General features: G+C 45.8%; 1 long non-coding RNA gene across 1 annotated transcript in view; it reads right to left on the minus strand.

Annotated features, from left to right (window-relative positions):
* LOC138525809 (uncharacterized) overlaps nucleotides 1-22,493 on the minus strand; it is a 40,556-nt gene extending 18,063 nt beyond the window's left edge. Inside the window, exons 1-3 of the long non-coding RNA XR_011283436.1 lie at nucleotides 22,406-22,493; nucleotides 20,131-20,280; nucleotides 19,160-19,378 (exon numbers count right to left, since the gene is read on the minus strand). This is a non-coding gene — a long non-coding RNA (uncharacterized lncRNA). The remainder of the gene's footprint in view (nucleotides 1-19,159; nucleotides 19,379-20,130; nucleotides 20,281-22,405) is intronic.
* Nucleotides 22,494-26,824: the final 4,331 nt, after the last annotated feature.

Here is a 26,824-nt window from a genome sequence, read left to right on the forward strand (position 1 = left end):
AGTTACTGCAAGTCTCTAGGACAAACGGTCATGGAGATATGAGCAATTAAATAAAGGTCGTTTTTCGGATTTGAAATTTTAAAGTTCAAAAAGACAAGTGCAGCTTGCAACTAGAAAATGACAGGTGACAGCTTTACAAATGACAGGTGACAGTTAGGAGACAGTTCCACTTAGATTAAAATAGGATTGAATTATATTATTTTAACTAAGAGATTGGTTCTGCACAGTTCTACTAGGTACTCACACTATATTCTTGAATTAAATGGGCCTCGCCACAGATCTGGTCAGGTTTTAGACTGGACTCTGGTCTCTGCACTTCACAGTGATCTGGGTCAGCTCTCTCTCTCTCTCTGGATTCTGGAGATTGATGGATTTGAAGTCTGGATTTTTCTGCACAGCTTTCTCTAGAGATTGATGGAGGTAAAGTATGGATTTTCCGGCAGAGCTTCCAGCTGCAAATGGATTTGAAAGTCCCTATCTGTCCTGTCTGTCTGCTTTTATCTGTTTTTAAAATGGGTGTGTGTGCAGTATCACTAGACCCTACCCCTCTCCACTTGTCATTGGCCAAGCTTTCATTTCTCCCCTGATTGGGGGAGCTAAGTTGTGTCAGAGTGATGTCATTTTACAGCCTGCAGAAAGTCCACTCCCCTGTCAAATTGCACACAATCTATATTTGATAAAAAAAAACATATTTGCACAGGTACACATTTGTTTAAAATTACATGCACCCCTCACATATCACAGGAGGTATCCCGTGTTCAAACTCTGCTCTTCCTGGGGGCTTGCATTCAGAAATGGCACATATTTTACTTTTTAACTGATTTTGCAATATCGGACATTAACCCAAATTTACACACATGTGCACAAGGAGTATGGACATTAATTGATGAAGTGTCAGATTTTTCACATGCACACATTTTGAGTAATATCCTCTTTTCCGCTAAAACCCCCCTGAACATACCACCGGGTCCTAACACGTCTTAAAATGTGGGCAGAAAAATCACAAGAATTATGGTATCATTTAAATAATTTTCACAAGTCCGCTCTATGAATGATCCATCTTTTTAGAGTTAGGTTCTGGCCCCAAAGGGGTGTGATTCCCCCCCAGCACAAGGTTGAATTTCTGGTTTTTCCAGTTCTGCCAAGCCAGCTTGCTCTCACAGGCAGTGCCCCTCCCCTTTCCTTCCAGGAGGAAGCTCCATTTACGACTCCCGCCAATAAAACATTTGCCTGAGTCAGGACAGGGCTTTGTTCAGAGCTCCTGTATTCTGTGGGGGCTCCCCTTAATTCAATTATCAGAGAGATGGCATATCCTTAGTGTGGCCAGCAAAAGGCAGATAGGCCTGGGAACACAGCTGTGACTCAAGTTTCACTCCTGATGGGGGGTAGATGCCAGGCAAAATTGGAATCTCTTTAAGCCAGTTTTTCATTTCTGTTCCCCAGTTTTCTGCATTCAAATAAAACTAAACATTTTTACATATGCAGCTAGAATGCTGATTCTAAGTTTAAAACTATGACATTTAAACAATTGAAACCTATGTGACACTCAAAAGTAGGTCACTCAGTCAATTTAAACATTTAGATTTTTAGTGTCTTTCAGTCCAAATTTACTTAAACTGCTGAAATCCACAGCTCAGCCAGTCTTGTTATAAACCTTCAAGTCACTTCAGAATATAACTTTACATTGGATCCACCTCTCAGTAAGTCTTTCTTTGGCTTGCCTTGGGTTCATTTATTCAGTTTTACACAAAAAAAGTAAAATCTGGTGTTGTTTTAAAACGCCGGCTTTTTGATAGTGGTGAGTACTGGTACTGCACCCCTTTTTGGGATTTAAGAAAATGAATTCCCAACAGTTATGGGTTTGCTTTTGGCAATCAGCATTGCCATTCCCAATGGTTTCAGACTACTGTGTGGGTAGTCCAATGGTGGTTTTAGGCAGTGTCCTTCTGTGCCCACAACATCGGCAAAAATGAGTGGCAGCCTATTCTTCATGCATTTCCCTGTGCATTTTCTGGGAAGCTCTGGCCATCATGATGTTTTCCATGTCAGTACTGCACAGTTTTGAGGTAGGGCTTGGATGCGTGGATAAAAACATCCCACAAGCCCCCCTCTTGCGATGGCCATTCTATTTCACTAATGGGACTCGCAAGACCTGGGATGTTTCCTCATCTTCTTCCAATAGATGGCACAGTTCAGCATCTTTTTCTCCATCCGGTCGGATCGATCGGTTCTCCTCGCCGGTCCTGATGGGAATATTGGGCGGTACTCTGGGCCCGTCGCGTCTCTGCTCCCCGTCTCCGGATCGTCCTCCTTGTCCCGTCTCCAGGTTTTCTTTCTCCTAAGACGACAAAGGAAGAGCGGCAATACCTATTCATAGACATTTTTCCCCCACCATTGATATAGTGGGGTGGCATATGCATTTCATCATAACGAAACATTACATTCTTATTTTGAAAAAAAAAAAAAACAGTATAACTAAGAGACAGTTTCATGCAAATCACAATATTTTAGAGACTAGATGTGGTATGTTTTATGGTTGGAACTGAATTAGTCTGAGACAGTACCCGCTAGGATTCCAGAGGATTCCTCCAGTTGTTGCAGAGTGTGCCTGGGATGGCAACATTTCAACTGGTTTATGTGGACCCACTTGTCTTCCCCCGCTGCCAAAGGACCTTTGGGGATGTGGATTTTGTAGGCCACAGGGGAGATTTTGTCTATAATCTCAAAGGGTCCCTTCCATGTAGGCAAAAATTTGCGCTGCTTGGCCTGGTTCCTTTGGAAGTTGTATAGATAGACCCGGTCTCCCACCTGATATTCCTTCCTGGAAGTCTTCAGGTCATAGTGGGTCTTCATGCTATCAGCTGATCTTTCTAGATTCCGCTGAGCATAAGCAAAAGCATGTTGAAGGTGTTTCCTTAAATTCTCCACATACTCATGAGTTGTGGAGGCATTTATCAGTGTCTGCTCTTGGGTCCTGTAGAGCAAATGCTGAGGAAGTACCATCTTGCGCCCAGTCATCAACTCAAATGGTGACATTTTGGTTGCAGATGAAGGGGTAGATCTGATGGCCATTAGGACCAGAGGTAATCGGATATCCCAACTTGGCCCAGAATCTGCCACAAACTTCTTTAATATGCTCACAATTGTCCGGTTATATCTCTCTACTGCCCCAGAAGAAGCTGGTCTATAAGCAATATGCAGCTTTCTCTTGACCCCCAATATCTCCCACATCTTTGTCATTACTTCACTGGTGAAGTGGCTACCTCTGTCTGACTCAATCCTTTGAGGTAGACCAAAACGGGAAAAGATGTGGTTAATCATCAGGGCAGCTGCGGTTTCTGCCTTGCAGTTTGGGGCTGGGAGATATTCCACCCACTTGGTAAACAAGCATGTCACAGTCAACATGTACTTATTCCCCCTAGCAGAGCGAATCACAGGGCCTACAAAGTCGATTTGTAAATCTGACCATGGCAGGGTCATCCCCCGCTTTTGGAGAGGCACACGGTGCGTGAGGGATGATGGCTGAAATTGTGCACACACAAGACACCCCTTCAAGTATTGGTCGAGGTCCTGCCCCATGTGTGGCCAGTATGCAACCTCTCTTAAGATTTCCAATGTTGTGTGAAACACCCTGTGACCGGCAGTGGCCGCTTCATGGGCGTGACTTAACATCAGACTTCGGAATGAGGTAGGAACCACCCACTGATCGTGGCCAGCTTTGGATTTCCTTACCAACAAACCGTCTTGGATCCGGAACATTTTTGGACATTTCATCAACACTCTTAGGTCCTCTTTCCCAATGTAATCAGTATCCGTCAGGGGAAAGTTCTCAGGGTCCTCAAGGTGTTGGTAAAACTTACCAATTATTGGATCCCCCTTCTGAGCGGTAATCAAATCAGCATCAGGGGTCTCCTTACTCCATTGTGCAATTGAAAGGTCGTTGTGAGCATTTGTCTGGGACCTAGTGATAGCAGTGACCTGGATTTCCCCCAACAGGGACTCAATCTCAATTAGATCCCCTTGGATGGCTCCGGTTTTGGCCAGCTGATCAGCTAAGTCATTTCCAGTTTTGTCTGGTCCCTCTACTTTGGAATGACCCTTGATCTTTTTCCAATGGATGGTCATCTCATTCGAGGTGACCAGATCATCAATGTTTTGGATCAACTTCCCATGTTTCAAGGGTTTGTTATTAGCACATAACATGCCTCTGGTTTTCCAATTAACCAGGTGCTCCACGAACCCGTTCGGTACATAATCCGAATCTGTGATTATGACCAGTTCGTGGAGTTGATGCTGGACAGCAGTGAGGATGGCCTGATGCACAGCCATCAATTCTGCCACCTGACTACTTTGGGGACCAATTTTGTAACCAGCGGAGGGTTCTGGGGACTCATTCACCCATGCATTCCCTACGCCGGCCACCAGTTCTTTCTCCCCGTCGTTGTCAACATGGTAAGAGCATCCATCCACATAGACAGTGGGCATTTCCTCACACTTGTTCTCTTCAAAGACTTTGTGTGGGGAATTAAGGTATGCCTCCATGTTGTCCTTGATCTTTAGACTTTCGTCCTCGAGACAGTTTTCTCTGGCACAATCATGCAAGTCAGCCAGACCTTGCGCGAGGGGACTCTTCTTGTTTTGGCCATATCTGACCTCCACAGGAAAGACTTGCATTGACAGAATCCAGGAAGTAAATCGGGAATTACTCACATTTCCGGCCCGGATTCTGTCACTTTGGAGATATTGCAGAGGCTGGTGTGGGGTCTCCACTATGATGTGTTCCCCCTGGATGAACGGGCGGTAATTCTTCAATGCCCACACCGTTGCCAGGAGTGCCTTCTCACAATCGTTGAATTTTTCCTCCACAGAGGATAAAGTTTTGCTCGCATAGGAGATTACTTTATTGACCTTGTCATGCTTTTGGAATAATACCGCCGTCAAGCACGTATTAGAGAACCCCGTCTCCAGGAAGAACTCCTTGTTTCTGACAGGGTAAGCTAGGCAAGGCGCTTGTGAGAGGCTTCTCTTGAGTTGTTTTACCGCCTCGGCTTGTTCTGGACCCCATTCCCACTTGACCCCCCCCTTCAGGAGATGGATCAGGGGGTCTGGTGATCTCTGCGTAGCCCTCAATGAACTTTCTGATGTAATTAGTCAGTCCAAGGAGGCTCCTTAGTTCCCGCAGAGTTGTGGGGTCTTTCAGTTTTTGGAGTGCTTCCACCTTCTTTTCCTGGGGACAGAGACCCTGAGGAGTAATCTCATGCCCCAAGAAATTAACACGGGTTCTACACCACTGTGCTTTCTGAAAGGAAAGTTTTGCTCCGGCGGCCCTCAACTGGGTCAGAACATAACGGATCTCCGCTATGTGTTCCTCCACAGATGAACTTTTGATGAGGACATCATCTACATAAGCCAGGTTACCCCTCGCACCCAGGTCGGGCATGGCCTTATGTAGGAAGATGTTGAATTCATTGCCGGAGTTAAGGTATCCGAAGGGAGTCCGGGTCCATGTGTACTGCTGGCCCCCAAAGGTAAAAGCCAGCTTGTATTGGTCCTCCCTACTGACCGGCACGGTCCAGTATCCATTGGTCAGGTCTATTGCAGTGAATACCTGTGACCCCTGGATCTGGGCCAGCCCTTGGTCAATGTAGGGAAGAGGCCATCGGGAAGTATGGACCCGTTTGTTGAGCTCCCTAAGGTCAGCGCAGAGTCTCCACTGGCCGTTTGGCTTTAATATTCCCAGCACCGAATTATTGAAGGTGCTGTGGATGGGACGGATTATTCCCCTGGACTCAAGGTTCTTAATGATTTCAGTAAGGGACTCCATTGATGCGAGAGGCAAGCGATATTGCTTCACAAACACTGGAGTCATGCCAAGGTCAGTGGGGATTGTTGTTGTGTGGATGTCAGTGCGACCGCAGTCATATGAGTCTACCGCAAAGAGATCTTGGAAATCCAAAAAAAACTTGTTTCAACTTTTGCTTTTGTTCCAGAGTCACACAGGCATCAGCTAGGTTGACTCTCTCTTCCACCATCTGCCTGAAGCCTGGAAAGACTTCTGGTTTGGCTATTTCAGCAGCCTCCTCCAGCTGGGTGGAGAAGTCCCTGGTCAGAGTGCTGATTTGGACCGGAGGCTTCAGGTGGGAAAGGCAGCCCTCATGGACCTGGAAAATCACCTCATCCCTCCTGAAGTCACAAGTCACATCTTCCTTACCATAGGGGCAGGAAGTGTACACCAGGAAGTTCCCCCCGTGCCGGGTAAAAATCCTGTCTGGTGTTGTATTGTCATCACTGTCACTGTCAAAGCAGTCCTTGGGGATTGGCCCTAACAGTTCATTACCTAAATCTATGGAAAAATGTCAGTCATCAACCGCCATTCCAATAATGGTGCCTGCGGCTAGAGTAATACTCTTCAAGTCGCTGTTATCCACCTCTATTGGAATGGTGTCATGTTCTATGTTGACTAATGGAGTTGGATTTACCCCCAACCCTTGCTGTTGGAGAGAAGCGTTTAGATGTATGTAAGCATCAGGGTTTTTCAACTCTTGTCCCCTTTTAACTTTCACTTCCAGGGAGAATTGTCGGGTCCTTTCTGGGATGGTGACTTCCTCTTTAACCTGAATTTCAACTGCATAAGGTAGCAATTGAGCTGACCTAAATGCTTTTTCTGGATCATCAAAGCCCATGGGATTATCCGCTAATCGGGACCAAGCTTTGAAGTTTTTTAGGTCCAAACTAATGGCGAAGCGATTGAGAATGTCACTGCCTAAGTAAAAGGCGGCAGGGACGTCTCGCACGACCCAACAATTGTGGACTATGCTCTTGTTGCCAATGGAGATTTTGAGCATACACCTGCTTGGCAGGAGATGTTTGGAATTAGGTGCTTCCAGGTCCATTTCCCACTTGTCTATCAGTTTGAAGGTGGGAATGGCTGGATCTTTTGGGAGTTGGCGAAACATGGCTTCGCTGATGAAGCTCTTACCGTTGTTCACACACACTCGAGCGAGAACAGTGTCCTTCCCATCATTTACTTGAACAGGGATGAACAACTGCTCTCCAATTTGCTGAATATCAGCCAGGCTCTGAGCTGATTTCACATCTTTCTGGACTATAGGAGTGGGAATTTCTGATTGTGGATTAGTAAAGAATTTCAGGGTGTTTCCTTCCAGTGTGGAATACCACCTTGAACTGGAAGGAAGGTTGATTTTCAGAAATAGACTGAACCCTCCATCACCAGTCTGTTGTCCTACTGCTATTACTGTCACGTCTGGAATTTGGCTATTCTGGAAGTGAAATTCTACTTGGTCAGATTTTTGTTCAACCATGTGGCAGGTGCCGTTTAAACTAACATGGTTGACACTCTGTTTTAATTTTATGGGTCGGCTAGTCTGGGTCCAGAGGACCTTGTTTACGCAATCTATTAAGGGTGACAACCTCCTCAGGAGGTCATTCCCCAGTAAACAAGGGGTGCCCTCTGGAGTCACTACTATGACCGGGTGTTTCACCTTGTGTCGCCCGATCTTAATGTCCAAGTCTGCCGTCCCCTCGACGGGAATTTCCTTCCCGTCAAAGTTCTGGAGTTGTCCAGGAAGAGAGGTGAGAGGAATTTGGTAATTCTCTCCCCTTCCTGCATTCAGTTCATCAAAGGCCCTTCTGGACAGAAGGGTAGCTTGAGATCCAGTGTCCACCAGTGCCAAAATTGTACCCTGCCCCTGTACTTGTACCGGGGCATAGTATCTTCCCTCCTTCTCCTCAAGGGGGCACAGATAATGCACATTTTTGGACAACTGGTGGGCTAACTTTCTGGTTTTAGACATTGCAAGAGAAGAAATTTGGGCAGAATTCTGTGGAGAGCCTTGGGAATCTGAAAGAAAAAGTTGGCAACTGGAGATCAGAGCCATGGTGGGTTCCCCGGGTTCCGGTTCCGGGCCGCCCCCCCCTTTTTGGAGGCAGTCATCAGGATGGGTTTGAACCAGGGGATTTTCTTGCTGTTGGTTCTGGGATGAGATGGTGGGCGGCGGTAGCTCAGTCTCCCCATCTCCCCAGTCTGGATTTGCATCCCTAGGGACCCATTTTTCTTTGGGAGGAGTTCCCCCCTCTCTGAAGGAGAAGATCCTTTTCCCAGGATCCTCTGAGGATCCCTCTCCCTCAAATTGGAAGACCTGTACCTCCTCCTCAAACTGAGTCTGTTTGGGTCTTTTGTTTCTCCTACCCCCCTCTGCTCCTTAGGAGGCAGACTTTCAGGGGCAAGAGATTTTGTTTCCGGTTCCTGGGTTTCCAGGGGCTGTTTACAAGTGAGGAAGGAAGCTTCCTCCAAGGCTTTACACCCCCCTTCCCTTTGTGCCTCCTCCCTGGGAACCGGTGAGTTATCGGGGTGCTGCCCCCGTCATTGTTCTGGAGTACCAGGTCCAGAGTTTGGGGCGTTCTGCGCCGGCATGCCGATCTGAGGGTTCTGCTGAGCCCTCAGTATGTGACCCAGATCCCGCGCCATGTTTTGAACCTGGCGCTCTAACTGGGAAACCCGCTCAGGCTGATGCGGGGCCCTGTTTTCTCCCCTGGGCTGATCCCGGGAAGGGTAGCTATCCCTTCTTTGGTAGTACCCCTGGTTGGGAAGATTTGGGTACCCCTCCACCCTTGGCCTCCCCTCTCCCGGATTAGGTTGTCTGGGCTCAGGGAATTGGGGAAAGAAGGATGGATGATTTTGGGGTTGGAAGTTGGGTGGATACCTGGGGAAAAAGTTCTGCCCAGGATTTGGAGAATTTCTGCCCTCCTGTGGGAAGTTGGGAGGGAAGTTCCCTGGGTTAGGTGCTTGGCTGGATCCCCCCCCTTGGGCTGGAGGAGTCCACACATAACCCAGGATGGGTCTGTTTCCCTTGTAACGGGGGCTTACATAATCAGGAGAGCGAGGGACCCCATTTGTGGGGCTGCCTCCCTGGCTCCCTGTCTGTGCCTGGCCCGAGGACCTTCTGGGCCTAGCATTGTTAGGTGCAGGTAGGTTTTTAGGCCCCCCCATCTCCAAATCCAAAACGGGGGTGACCTTTACCTCTGCCACCTTGGCAGCAGCAGGGGTGCTGTTGGTTTTGGGATTTTTCTGGGTATTGCTTTTATTTTCTATGGGCTTCTGCACCTCATAGATCCGGGTCGCCTGTTCAATGACCCAGTCTAAAGATCTTTTCTCGTGAAAATCCCTCACGAGCTGGGTCATTATATATTTGGGCAAGGCATGGAAAAACGTATTAATAAATTCTCCTCTATCCGTGCGCACCCTTCTGGTGGTCTGCGCAAAGGCACGTTTCAGTTCTTGCACAAACTCTTGTGGGGCCTGATCCTCCCCACATTGCAAATTGTAGGCTGCCTTGCGAGCCTCTTGAGGATTTCTGTGAACAGAAAAATGTTTCAAGATGGCCGCCTTATAGGCGGACCATCTTAAATGATTTTGGTCCTCCAGCCCCGCAAAGAAACTGGAGTATTCTGGGGAGAATGTCCATTTGACGTACTGGATGCAGCTACTGCTGTCCTTCAAATGGAAAGTCTCCATCATTTGCTCATAGAGCTCCAAGTGTTCCCAAACAGAGTACTTGGCGTTCTTATGATAAGGCGTGATGACACTCCTGATTGCCTTAATCTGCTTCAATGGGTCCTTAAGCAAGGCCCTTTTTGCCTTATTGGCCTTTTTGGGCCGGGTAACCCTGGTCCATTCATCCTCTGACTCAGAGGCACTGCTCCCAGAGGTTCCTGTCTGATCTTCTAGGTTTTCCCGGATTCTGCGAGCCTGGGAATGGCTGGCAGAATGTGGGGACCTGGCCTCCTGTGTCCTGTACCGTTCAGAGGAGTCTTCAGATTCCTCTTTGCTGCCAGGATTTGATGGGTACCCCCCCCACTGACCTAACTGGGCAGAGGTTTTCAGGATGCCCTTAATGGGCCTACTCTCCTGGGGTTCCCCACTAAATTGCACTGTTCTTGGGTGCCCATACCCGGATGCCCGCCCCTCCATTCCTGGGTGGTACTGGCCTATGAGCCCCATGCTTCTGGCTGGATAGTAATCTGCCATCCCTGTGGCCCTGTGCTCGTGTGCGCCAGGGGACATGGGGGTGACAGAGTCCAGGGACTGAGAGAAATAAAGGCCTCTGGTACTAGGGCTCCTGGGGTTATGCTCAGGAGTTTCTCTTTCCCAGCGAACCTCATCTCTATCCGCCCCTGCTCCCTGTTGCAATGCAAGTGCCTGCGCCTTCAGTTCCTCAGTTAAGGCCTTACTAGACTCTATCAGTCTCTCCTGCATCGCTACCTGTTGTTGGAGTCTATCATTGTGCTGGCAGAGAGCCTCATTCTCTCTCTGCGTTTCCTGATTGGTCCTGGAGCACTGGGCCAGTCTTTGCTGCAGGAGGGTTACCTCCTGAGCTGTGTCCCTATTGGCCTGCTCCTGTCTTGCCAGAGCATCCTCCACCCTCATGGTGTGCTCTAGCAAGTCCTGGTGTTCTTTTTGGAGGTCACCCAGTCCCTGGTGGGCCAGGTGATTTTCTTCCAATTTCCTTTTTAAGTGGCAGACTTCCTGGCCTAAGGCGTCTCTTTCCTGGCTAAGAGCCTGCATTTGTGCCGCCAGGTCGTCCCTCTGCCTTTGAAAGGCACCAGCTCTCTGGCGTTCTTCATCAAACTCTGCCTGGGTATCCAGGTCTTTCAGAATCAGTTTATTGCTCTCCGCCTTCACTCTATCTAGATGACTTTGCAGGGTGGCTACCTGCTCCGTGCATGCCCTGTTAAAGTCTAATTGTTGCTCCAGCTTTTTCTGGCTCTGCAGCAGGGAGTCCAAACCTTCTTGGTACTCCTTCTGCAAGGCCAGAAATCTGGTATCCTGGTCAGCCTTTTCCTGTTGCAGGATGTCCATATCCCTCTTTATTTTAATGATGTGCTGTCTACTCTCATTTTCTGACTCCTGGCTCCCCTGCAGCCTCTGCTCAGAAGAGACCAGGTCAGATTGGACCTTCTCTAACGCCATCTGTCGCTTATTTGCCAGATCTTGGCTTTCAGTACATTTATCCTGCATGTCTCCCATATATAGGTACAGGTATGCGGCTATCCTAACCACCTAGTCTTGTTCATCCTTAGCTTTAGGAGCCATGTATAGTTCACTCAGGGCCACATGTAGGGGACCCTGATCTCCCCATATAGCTGACCCTGTTTCAGTGACCTGTTGCGTGATGGCCTGCAACCAGACCGTGCGGTCCTGGTGAGTCCACTCACCTCTCACAAATAACTTATGTAAGAAGTGCTCTCTGGCTATTTTCATGTCTACTAAGGTCGTCATTCTAGAGATTGGTCTCTGTCCTGACTTACAGAAATTAGTATTTTATTTTTGCAAAACAGACCTTTTTCTTAGAGCGTTCCTTTGAGGAGTGCTTTACAGCGTAACACAGCGTGTGATCCGACCGGATATGTGTATCTGGTCAGCTGGCACGCTGTATTAATCTGCACAAGTGATAAATCTAATCCAAACGTCCGGCACGAGCCCCCAATTTGTAAGAGGATTCAATTCAACACTACAGCTAAGTCAATGCCTAGTCTGGGATACTGAATGGAAACCCTTATTGATATATCTTTATGTCCAGTTCATGCATTCTGGATGACTACCCCTATATAACACCCCTCTGTTGGAATCCTCCTGACCCCACTGAGCCAAGAAGTAGTTCTGTTTTGCAAGTTAAAAGGTTTAATTGATAATTTAAACAATAGATATATATATCACACTTTAGAATAAATTAATAATTGAATAGCACACTTAATCTGATATGATAAAGATTAACAACGGAGAATCTGGCACTAGCACACTTCTTTATAATCACTAAGGAGTTGACATGAAATGGATAAGATAGCAACAATACTTTTATGGTTTCAAATGGATGCAATGTGGAATGAAATGCAGTACAGAAAATAACTTAATAGGATTTCAGCAAAAGACAATGTAATCACTTTCTTGGACAATTCACCCCCCCCCCCTTTATGCAATGCAAGGAAATGGAAGGAAGCACACAGTTCTCAGAAATGCAATCAAATGTGATTCAGTTCACCCCAGCAAGCTTAGACTACAGAAGTTGGAACACAGGCCCAAAATGCTTTTATATGTGCTGGCAATGAAGTGAAAAATATGCTAAAATGCTTTTAATTCCCTCTAGAGGTTTAGGGTGAGTGGTATATGCTTTAAATAAGTTCAGGATCACTTTAGCAATGCTCTATAATAGTTGTCAGGTTTCAAACGAATTTTTGCAACGGAAGGCAAGAAAACTGCTGTTTTCACACGTGAAGAAATTTTGCAAATCGCGGCAAATTCGCGAGTGCGCCGGGCACGATTACAGAGGAACTACAAGGACTATCACTATCGTTTTGGGGTCCTAGGACAGCCTAGGAACTCAGCTTCCAGATGGAAGTTACTGCAAGTCTCTAGGACAAACGGTCATGGAGATATGAGCGATTAAATAAAGGTCGTTTTTCGGATTTGAAATTTTAAAGTTCAAAAAGACAAGTGCAGCTTGCAACTAGAAAATGACAGGTGACAGCTTTACAAATGACAGGTGACAGTTAGGAGACAGTTCCACTTAGATTAAAATAGGATTGAATTATATTATTTTAACTAAGAGATTGGTTCTGCACAGTTCTACTAGGTACTCACACTATATTCTTGAATTAAATGGGCCTCGCCACGGATCTGGTCAGGTTTTAGACTGGACTCTGGTCTCTGAACTTCACAGTGATCTGGGTCAGCCCTCGCTCTCTCTGGATTCTGGAGATTGATGGATTTGAAGTCTGGATCTTTCTGCACAGCTTTCTCTAGAGCTTGATGGAGGTAAAGTATGGATTTTCCGGCAGAGCTTCCAGCTGCAAATGGATTTGAAAGTCCCTATCTGTCCTGTCTGTCTGCTTTTATCTGTTTTTAAAATGGGTGTGTGTGCAGCATCACTAGACCCTACCCCTCTCCACTTGTCATTGGCCAAGCTTTCATTTCTCCCCTGATTGGGGGAGCTAAATTGTGTCAGAGTGATGTCATTTTACAGCTTGCAGAAAGTCCACTCCCCTGTCAAATTGCACACAATCTATATTTGATAAAAAAAACATATTTGCACAGGTACACATTTGTTTAAAATTACATGCACCCCTCACATATCACAGGAGGTATCCCCTGTTCAAACTCTGCTCTTCCTGGGGGCTTGCATTCAGAAATGGCACATATTTTACTTTTTAACTGATTTTGCAATATCGGACATTAACCCAAATTTACACACATGTGCGCAAGGAGTATGGACATTAATTGATGAAGTGTCAGATTTTTCACATGCACACATTTTGAGTAATATCCTCTTTTCCGCTAAAACCCCCCTGAACATACCACCGGGTCCTAACACGTCTTAAAATGTGGGCAGAAAAATCACAAGAATTATGGTATCATTTAAATAATTTTCACAAGTCCGCTCTATGAATGATCCATCTTTTTAGAGTTAGGTTCTGGCCCCAAAGGGGTGTGGTTTCCCCCCAGCACAAGGTTGAATTTCTGGTTTTTCCAGTTCTGCCAAGCCAGCTTGCTCTCACAGGCAGTGCCCCTCCCCTTTCCTTCCAGGAGGAAGCTCCATTTACGACTCCCGCCAATAAAACATTTGCCTGAGTCAGGACAGGGCTTTGTTCAGAGCTCCTGTATTCTGTGGGGGCTCCCCTTAATTCAATTATCAGAGAGATGGCATATCCTTAGTGTGGCCAGCAAAAGGCAGATAGGCCTGGGAACACAGCTGTGACTCAAGTTTCACTCCTGATGGGGGGTAGTTGCCAGGCAAAATTGGAATCTCTTTAAGCCAGTTTTTAGCTACATGTCATTTCTGTTCCCCAGTTTTCTGCATTCAAATAAAACTAAACATTTTTACATATGCAGCTAGAATGCTGATTCTAAGTTTAAAACTATGACATTTAAACAATTGAAACCTATGTGACACTCAAAAGTAGGTCACTCAGTCAATTTAAACATTTAGATTTTTAGTGTCTTTCAGTCCAAATTTACTTAAACTGCTGAAATCCACAGCTCAGCCAGTCTTGTTATAAACCTTCAAGTCACTTCAGAATATAACTTTACATTGGATCCACCTCTCAGTAAGTCTTTCTTTGGCTTGCCTTGGGTTCATTTATTCAGTTTTACACAAAAAAAAGTAAAATCTGGTGTTGTTTTAAAACGCCGGCTTTTTGATAGTGGTGAGTACTGGTACTGCACCCCTTTTTGGGATTTAAGAAAATGAATTCCCAACAGTTATGGGTTTGCTTTTGGCAATCAGCATTGCCATTCCCAATGGTTTCAGACTACTGTGTGGGTAGTCCAATGGTGGTTTTAGGCAGTGTCCTTCTGTGCCCACAACATCGGCAAAAATGAGTGGCAGCCTATTCTTCATGCATTTCCCTGTGCATTTTCTGGGAAGCTCTGGCCATCATGATGTTTTCCATGTCAGTACTGCACAGTTTTGAGGTAGGGCTTGGATGCGTGGATAAAAACATCCCACAACCAAGAGCACCGTTTGAATCTGCTGGTGAAAAAAGACATCATGTCAGAAATAGCCCTTGCTTGGGCCAGTTGTAGGCTTTTATAACATTTCCAGCCAACCAGTCACTCACTTCCTAAACCAAAAAATTCACTGACTCTCTCACTCAGTCTGCCAGTCTGAGGGCCACTCAATCACTTTGCCACTCATGCAGTCACACCATCACGTCACATTCAGTCAGTAACTCAACATTAGTCACACAGTCAGTCACTCCCACACAATCCCAGTCATTCAATTACACGTGCTTGGTTGGACTCAGACATGCTTACTCTGCGAGGCTACCACGCCGTTGCAACAGCCACTCGGCAAGGACCACCCTTAGCTGGGACACCCACTTGGCTCGTGTTGTAAAGTAACTTCATGCTCTTCTTAAGGTTACTTGAAAGTTCTTTATTATAAGTTACTTAAGCTGTTACAAGAGAAGGACCACCGGGTCCCATCACCCAGGCCCAACTGACAACATTGGAACTTTGGGGCGAGGCTCATAGTCAAACATTCCATGCACTCCCAGTGTTCCAAGCCATCTCATAGTTCCATCAACAAGTAACATCACAACACATCTCCCTTTCTATTGACAATGCAAAAAATGTCCAACGCAGTCTACATACTAACATATCTCTTCCCTTCCCGATGACGACCTGTCAGAGATATTTTTAACCTGCTCACACCCCTCCTAGACACAGACAACCTTAAAGAGGAAAATGCTGCGCTGGAGGACCTAACTGAACATTTCACTGTGTCATACCTCTCCTCACAAGACACTACCAGGAAGGACCCATCCCAAGATAAACTTTCATGGACCCTTCACTAAGGAGAACTATGCTGATGAAATTTCATCTTTTAGAGATGATGCAACTCAAAACATATGGGTGACACCAAATGACTATGGTATCGGTCACCCACACACATGTGGAGGGATCCTCCCTACCAACGTGATACTAACTGAAACGTTTGGAGCATATACTCCCTTACTCTTTATTCCTCATCATACGTTAGGAGATTCTTGTTTCCTATGTTCACCCAGCATCCATCCCAAAATACTGGGAGTAACCACCTCCTTACACTTTGACCTACTAAAAAACGTTAACTCCTCACAATTGTGGGACGCTATCCCTATTGACACTGGGACGCTATCCCTATTCACAGTGGGACGCTATCCCTTCACAATGGGACGCGATCCCCTTCACAGTGGGACGCTATCCCTTCACAATGGGACGCGATCCCCTACAAAGTGGGACGCCATCCCTCACCCTTGGGACGCTATCCCTTCAAAATGGGACGCTATCCTTATGCGCAGTGGGACGCTATCCCTTCACTCTGGGACGCTATCCTTTCAGAATGGGACGCTATCCCTATGCGCAGTGGGACGCTATCCCTTCACTCTGGGACGCTATCCTTTCACAATGGGACGCTATCCCTATGCGCAGTGGGACGCTATCCTTTCAGAATGGGACGCTATCCCTATGCGCAGAGGGACGCTATCCCTTCACTATGGGACGCTATCCCTATTCGCAGAGGGACGCTATCCCTTACTCTGCTCATTTTCATCTTCCCGCTTTTCACCAAATTTAGGAATGAAATAACCACCACTCCTAAAGTATAATAATATTTCTTCAACTCTAAAAACATCTATACTTCAAACAAATGTCTATAACTTCACACGTACAACACTAAATTCTATATTCTTCCATGCTTTGCATTCTGTAACTCATTTTCACTAAGAGACAATGCAACCTTTTAAACAATCCCATAAAGTAGCATTTCCATTTCTATGTGTCCATGTTGCTATATGCAACCTAACCTGAAATGCCTCAAAGTGTTAAATCTAGCGGCTCGACACCACACCCGTAACTCACATACTTGCATAAATTGTGCATATTTATGAAAGTCAAAATGAGTCCACTTTTATCCTGAAATGCCTCAAAATGTGTTACATCTATTACATTTTAACTTCTCAACCTCACATACTCGCAAACCTCTTCTGATAAGACTTTCTCAACCTCACGTGCATTTCCTACACACACACTGACCATTCATCCTTAAACTGTTCTACGCACGCATGAGACTGCAAATAAATCAATTTTGTTAAAGGATACATGCTGGCCACTCGAACTTCTCCTATGAGTCCAGCGTTCGTGGCAGCTGATATGTAATCACGCTGCAGCCTTAATCTTCATGTGGTCTCTCCGCTTCCTCTGCTGTTGTGGCACCCGGATGCACCGCTTCCTGCTTGTCATACACTCTCATCTTGGACTTACTCGGAAATGACTCATCATGGCGGACATTACGCCGTTTTTCATTAACGTCAACAAAGTGCGCATATGACGGCCGTCCGGAAAGTGTAACGCAGACCAGTTTCTTCCGTGAACTTCCCTTCAGTCCGTGACTTCCACTTCTTGTCTGCAACTCCAAACATTCGCACTTCGCCGCTTCCATGCTGACAGTTCACGGCCATCACGTCAGTTCTCGTTCTGAAGACATTTCCAACTTTACCTTACTCCGGTGAACGTCATCACGCTAGACGCTTCATCAGGGTTCTTTACTCTAACCCTTCTTTCAATGCTCCTCAACATCGCAGCAAGGGTCATATCTTCAAAGACACGCAGATCAGAGGTGCGTAGTTTACTCTCGCTCCGAACAGTTTGCATTATTACGCCACAACGTTCTGTTTGCTCCGCCAACTCCTGCAGCAGTATTGCTACGTCATCAGTCTCACAGGGGACCTGGGCAGGCCTAGAGCTCCTCTACCTACGGACATCTCTGAGCCCCGGGTCCCGCTGCCGGCACAGACGGCATGTGACTCTCTTCACGCTCCATAATATGGGCTCCTCATCTTGGGCTCTCATTAACCCCGTATTGGGCCAAACTCATGTGCACCAACATGCAATATCGGATCCTACTTCCTTTTTAGGGGCTTTACTTCACTAATTAGAACATGCACCGCTTTCCCCTGTTACAGCTGCTCCACTCGAACTTCTTTTTTCAATTCAGAGGTTTCTCCTTCAAATATGGGTATGTGTCCGGGCTAGGGGCTTTCCCAAAGTACTTCCCAAAGTACTACTCCTATTAAGGCACCCCTCAAATTTGCGCAGAGTGTCCTGAACTCCACCACTTGATTGTAGCGCTTTACTTCTTCTCTTCTCACACTACTTCAAGCCTTATCTTCAACATTGTGGGGCCAGTGTGTCACTGTGGGGTTGTGCTTCCCTTAGGGGCTTCTCAGGATTTCTTCCTCCACACCCCTTATTACTGTCCATAACCCCTTGCGCTAATGGCCCCCCCTGGGTGATGGGACTTACTTGGATGACTGGGGGCAGTGGTCTCTCTGTTTCTTCTGCTGCTCCCCCACCACAGCCCAGCTTGCTTCCTCTCTTGGTTCTTGTAAATCCTCGTCGCCATTGTTGTAAAGTAACTTCATGCTCTTCTTAAGGTTACTTGAAAGTTCTTTATTATAAGTTACTTAAGCTGTTACAAGAGAAGGACCACCGGGTCCCATCACCCAGGCCCAACTGACAACATTGGAACTTTGGGGCGAGGCTCATAGTCAAACATTCCATGCACTCCCAGTGTTCCAAGCCATCTCATAGTTCCATCAACAAGTAACATCACAACAGCTCGCTTATGCTAAAGAGGAGGGGGCCTCTGCACTCACCACCCAGGGTATGGTTGGGGGGTAGATGCGTGATCAAGGGGCAACGCTGGGGGAGCCACGGCAAATGAGCCCCTATATAAGGTGGCCAGCGCACTGGGCACCCTCTTTGGTCCTGCTTCCAGGTTAAAAGGTGTGCACCGTGGTAAGTGTTGAAGGGGGGTGGGGGTGCTTTACAATTTAAAAATAAAGGGTGAGAGGGGTCCCAGAACCAGTCCGGTGGGGTCCAGCCCAGGGAGCAAGGGTTAGAGGAGACACAGAACCAGTCCAGAAAGTCACACGAGTATGCAGCCCAGAGAGCAAGGGCGAGAGGGGACCCAGAACCAGACCACGGAGTCACACGAGTATCCAGGCCCAGTCCAGGGAGCAAGCAAGTCTGGTGGGGTCCAGCCCAGGGAACAAGGGTGAGCCGGGTCCCAGAACCAGTCCAGGGAGTCACACGAGTATCCAGGCCCAGTCCAGGGCAGGGTGCAAGCGAGTCTGGTGGGGTCCAGCCCAGGGCGCAAGGGTGGGAGGGGTCCCAATCAGGGAGTCACACGAGTATCTAGGCCCGGCCCAGGAAGCAAGCAAGTCCGGTGGGGTCCAGCCCAGGGAGCAAGGGTGATAGGGGATGCAGAACCAGTCCAGAGAGTCATACAAGTATCCAGGCTGAGGCCAAAGAGCAAGGGAATGCAGAACTACACTTGTGTAGAAAGGACAAGGTGTGGCTCCTTCTTCATCCGGTAGCTCTCAATTTTATTTTGGAGGGCTTTTCTGTACTCTGATGCAGAAAGTACTGGAAAGCCAATATCCCTGGCTTGAACATTGATAAAATGCAAAACAGATTTGTATAAAAAGTTTGAGAAGAGCAAGCAAATTACTTTTTGGTTGACACATAGCTGTGAGAAATAAAGCATAGACAATTTCACTGTACACCCTCTAATGTGCTTTCGTAATTCCATTTATGTACCTTGTATAGATTCCTGTCGATGAAGATCCAATGTTAACCTCCCCTTTGCTGCCATCAGTTCTTCTTTTGTGAACAAAAGATCCAGCAGCTTGTTCAGTAGGTAAGATGATGGGTTGCTAGTCTGATTTTTTGCCAGTTACGACAATCTCCATCAACTTCACGGGGTTCGCTAACATCTGCTAACCCGCAGGTCCAATCTGTTGCAAGGGGCATTTTTGTCTGTGTACACAAAAAATGAAAAATTACGACATTTCTCAAAGCCCTCAATCTGGATAAAACCATGGCAATTCCTTAGAATTTAATATATATTAGTGTCACTTCCCCAGGAAGTGGCTCTCCGTTTATCTTATTTCCCATTTCTTTGCATAATTGGTATATTGTGAAGAAATTATCAATCTCATGTTTCCCCCATGTTTCCCCATGTACAGTGCAATGGTAAAGGAACCATGCAAGCAAAATAAATACACAGGGTTTGAAATAGAGGGGAGCTCGGGGCTATTAAGCCCTGCTTGTAGCCTTCAAGAGCCTGGTTAGCTTTACAACATGCCTACCAGGAGCTACATTTGGCTCCCAGGCCAACTAATGTCGATCACGTATACCCACGGGAATTTAACTATGGGCTTGCTTTTGTAACTATCAACAACAAAAAACTTAGGACACCACTATATGACATTGGAAGCATAACGGGTCATATCTAATGGACAAAGCGATATGTTTGCATGTGGGCATATAATGAGTGATGGACAATAACCAGTGAATACATGAGTCACAGTATTTGAGCTACCTTTTCCCACCCTCTGACACCGTCGTCTAGAAGCCATATGTCTTCATAGGAATGTTGGGGAGGAGGGTTTGAGATTGGGGTGGAGACACACAGAAGTCTACAACCGATAGCATTTGAATAGAGAAAAAGCATTTATTTATTACATAGGGGCACAAACCAACTTTTGTTTAACTCTAATGACACTTACCACTGATGCAGTTGATGGACCAGGGTTGGGATTTGGATCGGGAAAAACTGTTTGTGGCTCCCTCCCGCCTCCTCTTTATCCACTGAAGGGCCAGTTCCGAGCAGTGCTCAACTGCTACCTGCTGACGGGAATGCATTGGGTCCCAGTATGCTGAAATAATAGCACAAATATTAATATTACACATTTTAATAAAGTACACATTCTAATCAAGTCTTATCAGACTTTGCGCTCAAAGTGCCTGCCAGTGATTTTTCAAAGCAGTCTTCTGAGAGTTAATTACTTTATTGGAGTTGTTGGAGTTGTAAACCCACTACTGGTGTGATATAAAAGTCTTAACTAGGTCTGCCTTCAGCCACTTGATTTAGAACTGGTGCGGGAAGCTTACCGCTTCAGCCAGTATGCACGAGACAGGTTGTGAGGTGAATAATGAGTGCTATGAGCAGTGTAGTGTGGGCCAGAGCTCCAGCATTGGGCTCTTCACTTTCGTCTTGCTAGTCTCAGTTGCCAAAAGTGATCCCCATGTGTCAATGCGCTCTCACCATTCCTGCCACTGCCATTACACTCACAGTTCTTCAATCCCAACTACCTTCACGATGTACTAAAATAATTAAATGCTGCACCCATTCCCAGCAACACTAAAAGCATTCAAGCCTGTGTGTGGGTGCTAAATATTGGCTTGATTGTTTGAGCTGTTTTACTCCACACTAGTTGACCAGAGATGGAAGTTCAGATTGAAAAATAAGGACACTGGAAGATTGAAGATGTTGGGGTTTGTCTTAATAATTGTGGAAAAAGAGGCGCCCCCTACATACAAGCTATCCTGTAGGTCCACAAAGCAGTTCAAAGAAGCAACTGAACACATCTGGAAGTATTAGATGAAAAAAGTAGGATATACCCTAACGCATAATCATTTTACTCAAATGTATGTTGCTTTATAATTACTTGTGCTGTTCAAGTACAACATTGTGCTTTGCTGATCTAACAAACAGAGTCAGGAGAATGAGAAGCGGAAGAGACTTTCTGCACTGCGTTTTGATCAATCACCTCTACCAGCTTTTCAGAGGTGCTGGGCATTCAGTGGAATAGACCTGGGCGTAAAATGGAACCATCAATGTGCAATCACATTCATTCATTTGCGCCTTGAAACACTTGTGTATAGGCGCGTTATAAATGCCATATCATATCATTGGCCAACGTTCAGGCCTTTTGCGCAAAAGAAACTCACAAAGACAAACCTGCTGAAAACAGACCTGCAGCATTGAATTTGCACCGGTGCTAACTTTCTGTATTCTGTCCCAAGACAGTTAAGATTGACTTAGAAATCTGACTTTTTGGGCACAAACCACAAGCTGTACATAGGAACAGCTGTTTATAAACTTTAAGATGAGCTCACAGATTATCTTAATTTGGGCAGTAATTCAAGCATTTTCGGCTGTTTGTTACATACAGTGGAATTCATGTGAAAATGGCATGCATTGAAAGCAGTGGGTCATTTTGCCAAGGTCGCTGTGGATTTCGCGGCAAAATTGTCTCTGATGGGCAGTATTTCACCATGCGTGGTAATTACCACTCCCAGTCCCAGAGTTCCTGCCCTTAGTTTGCGCTCACACATTCAAAACACTGCAAAATGAGCGAGTACGTCCATCATTAATCACACTTTACTTGGTAATGAAATGCATATTTCGCTGCTCAGATTTACTGAAGATTAAAGCTGGCGTGTTTGTCATTTAGAGCAAAACCGGTTGCGAACAGCAGTCTATTATGAAGGCAGGGCGTGTGGGTGAGGCATGGCGGGATAATCGAAGCTGTGAATATCTTGACATTGCGAGGAAATAATGGATCAGTAAATAATTGTAAAATACAGATTGGAAGCCATGAAGTGAATCGAGTCCTTCTTTATAACGTGCGCGTGATTTACAGGAGGGAACCCGGCATTCCTTTGTATCCAGCCTATACAGGGTCCATCGGCAGAGAAAGGAAAGCAGACTTTACTTTTCTCTGCGAATGCTGCATAGAGGACTGCGCAGCATTAATCATTCAGCCACATAACACAACTAGTACTCGAAGGTATGAATGGAAATGTCGCTGGATTGAGAGTTGCTTGAAGGGCCAGGCTCTGAACTACACAGTCTCAGCCCGGGAAGGAAAACACTCGTGCTTTGAAATAAATGCCTGACTGAATCCTTTACTTTCGCGGAGTGCGCAGAGCTACAGATTGCGTCCAGAGAGACACATGCACATAAATAAGGATGCCCTAAAACGTGTGCACATTTACCTCTTCTATGCTATTTATCCAGTTTTTCGTGCCCACGGCCACCACTGTATCTTCTTCCTCTTCTGCCGCCATTGCTGCTCACGCTGCCTGGTGACCCTGGTCCGAGGGAAAAAAAAGCCGAATGCCCCTGCAAAACAAGCCCAAAACAAACCAGCTCCCATCGAAATAAGCGAGCACTCACCAAAACGCTGTGGTTCGGTGTCAAAAGTTAAACATTTAACAGAATCGCATAGAACACAGAGTGTATACTTTCCAACATTCTGTGACCAAAAAGATGTAGAATTTTTAAAGTTTCAAAGATAATTATTCGCATAACAATGACATTACAGGAAAATACAAAACATGCATTGTTGGCACCATTGAAGCATCCTAAAATACACAACCCATCAAACAGCACAACATAGAAAGATGTTCAAATGTTAAAAATGTATAATTCTGAATGGTAAGTGAAGACCAATTTCAATTACACAGAAGGTAATCACACAGAGCTGGTAGGCAACATTTGCCACTGCTCTGTAGCAGCAGCCTGGGCAATACATATGTATTCCTGCAGTGCAATTTGAACACCGAATGACATGGAGACCAGTGGTGGAAATGGAAACAAATTGGTGGGGGATCCCACAAGGGCCGGGGTGGGGGCAGAGTTTGGAGGGCAGTGCACGAGGAGACAGGGTTAAGGGGGCAGAGCTGGCAGTTGACCTCCGATCAAAGGAAATGTCTAAAATAATACTTTAAAACGGCGCTATTTCTTTCATGCTGCTTCTTTTCCAAACTATATATCAATTCTACTTTAAACCACTTGCATGGCACTGGTGATGAATTACTTCACTATGCGAATAATAGTTTTGACCAGTGTTGCTGAGTAAATATTCTTTAAAATTGACAATTTGCATCCAATTTTATTTAAAAAAAACTTCCCCTTGGGTACTATTCAAACACGGCGATTTCTGCCATAAGCAACATTTTCCTTCACTTGAACCCCACCCGGCACAGCTCCTGCAGATCCCCTATGAAATCATTTGGGTGGCTGCATCGTGTGTGATGTTAATAGGGGTATTTATTTATGCAATGTTTGTCGGATACCTGTATATTTATTTATTTATGCAAATAAATAATTCGGGACCATGTATCCGGCAAACATTGCATAAATAAATAAATTAGCTGTGTCGTAGCTGAGGACTGTAATTTCCTCTTGTGACCTCTTGCATGGAGTCACCAGAGGATGTTACAGTTTGCATGCGTGCGCTTTATTATTATTATTTTTTTTTCTTCTTCTTCCCAGCGCATAGCAAGGGTTTGGGGCGGCTGACTCTGGCCGGATTCTGAGATCCGGCTACACATCTGGTGCCGGATCTCGGATCCGGCGAGAGCCGGCCCAATGACCAGCCCTGATGGAGACTGATACCCCCCTCAGTCTGATAGACAGATGCTGTTTGATAGTGTTATGCTCTACCACTTGCCTTCACTTGTGGTTCACCTAAGTGTTGTACCGGCACCAGTGCAGGACAGGTTCACGTAGCTGTCAGGTCAGTGGATTGGTCTGAGCCCAATCAAAGTAATCACCTACCAGCCCACTGTACAGACACACTAATTAATGTGTTGCATGCTTTGTCCTGGGCCTAGCCTCAAGCAGCCTGCCCGAGTCACATAAATTACATGTCACTGTAAAATGCAGTAGGATCTGTCACACAAATCTATCTGTAAGCGGTAGGACTGCTTAATAAGCAGTAGCCTACTGCCTAAATCTGTAGGGTTGGCAAGTATGAGTGTATACTCAGAAAATGTAACCCCACTCTCCTCAGAAACCCTTTGTTATGAGCACAGTTAAATTAAATTCTCTTTATTAGTCAAACAATGACTACATGTAGGTCCATATTATTACCACACAATACATTTTGTTGTGTGTCTTGAAAGCACATTTGCAAACCCCATGGAGATTAAATACAAAAGAGGTAGCAGGCGCACCTCTCTAGAATGAACATGGTATGATAACCTGTTCAGTGGTTTTTACCCCCTTCAGAGTCTGCAGCCATCACTTTTTGCTCACTGTACTTTGCACAAAGGAGGAATATCCATTTGCATATCAGTCTTTGTCCCGTCCACAAGGGTAGTCCTGCAACGAAATGCCTGGCAAACTCCCTTTGAACAAGAGTACCAACAGAAACCCCATACACGTGTTTCAGCCTTGTTGGGCCTCATCAGTGAGTTGGAGCTGTGCCTCTCTGAGCACAGTGAGCAAGGGGTCCACGTCTGGGTTCCCCCAGATAACAAAGGTGACCAACACCAAGTTCCTTGAAAAAATACAAAAAAGATAGCAGGCACTCCTCTCTAGAATGAACATGGCATGATAACCTGTTCAGTGGTTTTTACTTGGAGATTGGGCTTATATTACTCTGCCTTCTGGTACTTGTAGCTGTCCAGTGAAAATGGGGAGGAGAATGGGGTCAGGCAACTAAAATTGCTCTTTTTTTCTTTTTCGTGTTACACATGTTTCTGTAAGGAAATGCTTGTCAGCGTTGTTTATCATGTGATTTGCATACATTTGAAGTCATCTCCATTAAAACCCAGACATGTCCTCAAACTGTAGCTGGGAAGATATGTGGTTAAGTACTTCAATTGCAAGACTGGACGCCAATCCTGATTTCACCACTTCCCTAAAGCGTCTAATCATTAAATTCTGAGACGGTAATAGTCTCCAGAGGCAGAGTAAGTGCGTAATATACATTTAACAGTTGACACACTTCAAATAGGCCTGGCAGCGATTCTGCAGTTTTACCAGTGCAATGAACGGGAGAAGACAAGGGAGACTAGATGGAGGATCTTCAGGCACATTGCATTTGGATCGTGCAAGCGCAATGGGAAAATTGGCAGCTATTAACCCATGGCTGTATTTCTTTCTCTCAATTATGATGTATGCACCCCACAGGTGCCTCAGATTATTTTCCACTCTAAGCAAAGGGTCCTCCAACCATCATGTTGAATTAGGCCCCCATACCTCTTCAGCCAGGCCTGACTATAAGACTGGCCTACATTTTGCATCCAGTTTGGACATGTTTTCTCACTGTGATATGGCATTTTTAAAGGTAAAGCCGAACCCCCCCATCATGGCCCAGTGCCTGCCAGAAGCAGGGGCCGGCCATGAGCCCCACCTGGTAAGCATATTATTTCTTTTCTGCTTCTTTTCTGCTTGGTTTACTTACATCTGCTTAAGAAATGTAAATTATTTAAGAGTACCATGCATAGTATTCATTGTTTGGGGTAGAGACAGAAGGCTATTCAGGCATGGTTTGCTGCCAATGATCCAAATGTCACAAGGCCTAGCCGGATCGTTGTTATCTTTCTCCCTTGTCCCCCCTGCCCACCTTTATTTTATCTTGAGGTGCCTTGAAACACCATTTGTTGTGTAGGGGACTTACAAAGTATCCAATAAATAAAAGAAAGAAATAAAATAGTAATTGCGGATACATTTTCTTTTTTCCCAGAGGTAACAACATAACAGATATACAGCTGGGGGTGGTATACAGAGGGGCATAGAGGAGGGGTACAGCTGTACCGGGTGGCAGGCAGGAGACAGGCAGCCACCGTCCAGCGAGTCAGGTGGCACGTTGGGAGATGGGATGGCCGCGGTGTTAGCCATTTCGTCTACCCAATGCTGCAAATTGGTATACCCTGAATGTTAGCGACTAGGCATTATCTACTGGAGAAATTAGTTAATTGCAGTTGGACTTGTAATTTGCACCAATAAAATGCAAAATGAATAAAACCTAATCCCTGCGAAATGTTTAATCAGATTAAAATGCTAAATAACGGCAACCAGCGTCGAAACTAGTTTGACATTATGTTTACGACATTTAAATGCAGTAAAATTGTGTGCTTATGTAACTGGATTGTTTTTACAGAGATACAAGTTGGAAAAAATTAAAATTAATTTTACAATGTATACTTGTTTGTAAAAGAATCCAAAAGAAATGCAGTAAAAATGTGTAGTGTGCATTCCCATGGGTGTCCTCTTTTGGGAAATGCATGGGGTTCCCTGTTTTCCTTGCTGGCTTCGACACCCTAGGCCCAAATCTGTAGGTTGCCCACATGAACAAATTGTGCTGTGGCGAAAGGCTTGGGATTACCAGCGGGTTACCCTTTTCCTTTTGCACCCCCGGTAGGTGCACCCACACATGTGAGGTACCTTTTTTCATCGGGACACCTGTGAGAACGCGAGAAGGTATGACATCTGTTGATGGCGACGTGTTTCGGTGAGTGGACACAGGGAAATGTCTCCGAAATTGGCTGGAAATGAAAACAATTCTCAGACATTTCGCTCTGGCCACCCACTGAAACACACCACCAACAACACATGGCCTACCTTCCCGCGTCCCCACACGTGTCCTGATGAAAACGGTACCTCACATGTGTGGGTGCACC

This window comes from Ambystoma mexicanum, chromosome 7p, assembly GCF_040938575.1.
Source record: "Ambystoma mexicanum isolate Mex_15411 chromosome 7p, UKY_AmexF1_1, whole genome shotgun sequence".
In the NCBI taxonomy this organism is placed as follows: Eukaryota; Metazoa; Chordata; class Amphibia; order Caudata; family Ambystomatidae; genus Ambystoma; species Ambystoma mexicanum.